General features: G+C 48.4%; 1 protein-coding gene and 1 pseudogene across 1 annotated transcript in view; both read left to right on the top strand.

Moving 5' to 3' along the window:
• SPAAR (small regulatory polypeptide of amino acid response) overlaps positions 1-1,075 on the top strand; it is a 102,464-nt gene extending 101,389 nt beyond the window's left edge. The window contains exon 4 of the transcript XR_008618205.1: positions 901-1,075. The gene's annotated coding sequence lies outside the window, so the exon portion shown is untranslated. The remainder of the gene's footprint in view (positions 1-900) is intronic.
• Positions 1,076-1,401: 326 nt separating this feature from the next.
• LOC102982188 (olfactory receptor 13C7-like) lies at positions 1,402-2,459 on the top strand (annotated as a pseudogene).
• The last annotated feature ends 1,301 nt before the right edge of the window (positions 2,460-3,760 follow it).

Below are 3,760 nucleotides of genomic sequence, written 5' to 3'. Positions count from 1 at the left end.
TCCCGGACCGGGGCACGAACCCGTGTCCCCTGCATCGGCAGGCGGACTCTCAACCACTGCGCCACCAGGGAAGCCCTGTGAACAGTCTTAGGAAGAAGCCGGTGCCTCTGGTGAGGCAGATGGAGAATGAAGAAAAGAAGGGACATTCAGTCAAACTCTCCTTCAACTTGGCCACAGTGCATAAGAGGCTCACTTGTACCCCAAATGTACAAAAGGATCAACTGGAGGTTAAGACCTTGGCGCTGTGTCTGGGTTAATTCTCTCAACAGGCAACACCAGGGCAGAGGAACTGCAGGCTCCTACCTCCCACTAAGAGAAGAGGCTTGATTTTCTTTTTTTTCCTGTTGGTTTTCATTTATGTTGTCTTGTCTCCTGTGTGCCTTATTCTTTTTCAATGTGTGCCAGATGTTGTATTTGCAAAATTACTTGTAGACATGATTTAGAGACTGGGTGATATTGCCTTCCTTCAAGGTAGATTTATGTTTGCTTCTGTTAGGTATTTGGGGGCATCAAAAATTTGGGACCACCTCAATCCAGTTTCAGGGCTTGATTTGAAGCTGAGCTACAGCACCTGTAAATGCATGTTTCTTTCTGATTCACTCATTCATATGGTGCTGCCCTTTGGGTTCCCTACCAAAGGGAGGAGGTTTAGTTAGGAGCCCTTCACAGTGGGCCTTGCACTTCAAAACCTGTTCCCACCTCCAGGAGTCTATGTGTAGTGCTTCTTGGCCTCTCAGTGGCCACCTCTAGAAGCTGCAAATGCCCTAGTTGAAACATAGCCTCAAATGCTGGATATACTTCTTTGAATTCCTTTTTTCCCCCAGTTATGACCCTATGATTCTTTGTTGTCTTATTTACCTCGCCAGTGCTTTACACAGATGTTTTAAATCATTTGCCCAGTTTTCTGTGCTCTAGAGCCCGCGAGCCACAACTGCTGAGCCGGTGTGCCATAACTACTGAAACCCGTGCACCAAGAGCCCATGCTCTGCAACAAGAGAAGCCACCGCAGTGAGAAGCCCACGCACCGCAACAAAGAGTAACCCCCACTCGCTGCAACCAGAGGAAGCCTGCATGCAGCAACGAAGACCGAAGGCAGCCAAAAAAAATTAAAATAAATAAATAAATAAATTTATTTTAAAAAAATCATTTGCCCAGTTTTTAAAATTGTCATCTGCAGATGAGTTAATCCACATTAACTCTTCATTCTTACTGAAAACAACTTAAATACTGATCTCTACTATATTTTTTCTAGGACCCCTTAGACATGACAGAATTGTCAGAGCTATTCTCCAGATGCTCAGCAGGGTGAAGATTTTTGCCCTGCTGCCCAGGCACTTTTGGAGTCAGAGAGTGCTGAGATTGACCTCAGAGACTTCCTTCAGGTGATAGATCAGAGGCAACATGGACAGGTGCAATCAGACCTCCCCCCGGTGGGGTTCATTCTCCTGGGCCTCTCAGCCCACCCAAGGCTGGAGAAAACATTCTCTGTGCTCATCCTGATCATGTACCTGGTGACCCTGCTGGGCAACGGGGTCCTCATCCTGGTGACCATCCTTGACTCCCGCCTACACAAGCCCATGTATTTCTTCCTGAGGAACCTCTCCTTCCTGGACATCTGCGACACAACCTCCTCAGTCCCCCTCATCCTTGATAGCTTCCTGACCCCCAGGGAAACCATCTCTTACTCAGCATGTTTTGGGCAAATGTTTCTCTCCTTTGCCATGGGAGCCACAGAGTATGTGCTTCTGGGCATGATGGCGTTTGATCACTCTGTGGCCATCTGCAGCCCCCTGAGGTACCCCGTGGTCATGAGCAAGGTTGCCTACATGCCCATGGCTGCTGGCTCCTGGGCAGCTGGTATCACCAACTCTGTAGTTCAGACATCCCAGGCTGTGAGGCTGCCCTTCTGTGGGGACAATGTCATCAACCGCTTCACCTGTGGGATCCTGGTTGTCCTGAAGTTGGCCTGTGCTGACATCTCCATCAATGTGATCAGCATGGTTGTGGCCGATGTGATCTTCCTGGGGGTCCCAGTTCTGTTCATCTTTTTCTCCTATGTGTTCATCATCGCTACCATCCTGAGGATGCCCTCAGCTGAGGGGAGGAAAAATGCCTTCTCCACCTGCTCTGCCCACCTCACAGTTGTGCTTATCTTCTATGGGACCATCCTCTTCATGTATGGGAAGCCCAAATCCAAGGATTCCCTGGGGGCAGACAAACAGGACCTTGCAGACAAGCTCACCTCCCTCTTCTATGGGGTGGTGACCCCCATGCTCAACCCCATCATCTACAGCCTGAGGAACAAGGATGTGAAGGCCGCTGTGAGGGACCTGGTTCATGAGAAACACCTGAGTGACCGTCACAGATTCTCAGACTGCCAGAGTGCAAGGCCTCCAAACTCCTCATTGTCCTCGTGCGGGAGTGGGAACCCAGGGAGGTCCTTAGGTTGTTGGTGGTAAGAGCCTTTTCATTTCTGGTGCTGCTGATTAGTTTGTTGGCTTCACCCAGAACCATACTATATCATATCGTAGCTTATTTTGCTGCCTAAATCTGAAATCCTCTGATACAAGAATTTGATGAATACCCATAAAAAAGTTATAAATATAGTCAAAAGAGACAAACAGAGGGCTTCCCTGGTGGCGCAGTGGTTGAGAGTCTGCCTACTGACGCAGGGGACACGGGTTCGTGCCCCAGTCCGGGAGGATCCCACATGCCGCGGAGCGGCTGGGCCCGTGAGCCATGGCCGCTGAGCCTGCGCGCCCGGAGCCTGTGCTCCACAACGGGAGAGGCCACAACAGTGAGAGGCCCGCGTACCGCAAAAACAAAAAAACAGAAATTTTGGTGGTACTGAGACTTTCGAGTACTTTGTTTTTCTCTGTGTAGAACTGTTACCAAAAGTGGGGTCCAGCTGCTTGCTGCTCAAAAGCCAATAAAGAGGCAAAGTTAGTGGAAAGGAAAGATTGCTTTATTTTGGAGGCCGGCAGCTGGGGTTGGGGGTGGGTGGCAGACTCCTGTTCGAAGGCCGATTCCCCCACCACTGACAATCAGTGGGCAAGAGCTTTTATAGGCAGAGGGAGGGGCTACATGCCGAAACAGCACAGTCAGCTCTGACGGTAGTCTTGAAATTGGTCATGCAGTGGTCTGATCAGCGTCATCTTGATTGTTTTAAGTGCAGTTAGTCTTCAGTTCCAGGGTCAGTTTGTTGCCATTTCTTTTGAGGCCAGTTCAGGGAATTGTGGCAGCTTATGTCATGGCTACAGTGTGGTCATCATGTAGTTAACTTCTTCCACCTGGTAGGGGCTTTAGTGTCTACAAGACAGCTCACAGGATATGGCTCAGAATATTATCTATAGCTCTTGAGCAGGAACTAGAATCCCTTGACTTTGTTTAATGACTAAACTATTATTTTATCCTTTGCTTCTGCATTTTTTCATTTCTCTGATTAAATTTATTTTTTGACTCAAGTTTTTTTTACAGATAAAAGGCAGGTGGAGGACATGGGGGAAGGACCATAGGGTCCTGCTCCATTTCAGAACTATTGCTTCCCCTGTTCTGCTTTGGTCTCATCCCAGAGACCTTGGCTTCATCTGATAAATTGGAAAATGACAACTGCCTCAACGTACAATAGTGCTCGTTAGCACCATGGCAGACATTCCTCTCCTATGTTAGCACTAGACATAGTGAGGCTTATCTTGAGCTGCCACTTTGTTTTGATCTGATGGACACTAAGAATATTGTCATGTACCATGTTCTTCTCTTT

Source organism: Physeter macrocephalus, chromosome 9 (assembly GCF_002837175.3).
Source record: "Physeter macrocephalus isolate SW-GA chromosome 9, ASM283717v5, whole genome shotgun sequence".
Lineage (NCBI taxonomy): Eukaryota > Metazoa > Chordata > Mammalia > Artiodactyla > Physeteridae > Physeter > Physeter macrocephalus.
This window is presented reverse-complemented; position numbering and strand designations above follow the sequence as displayed.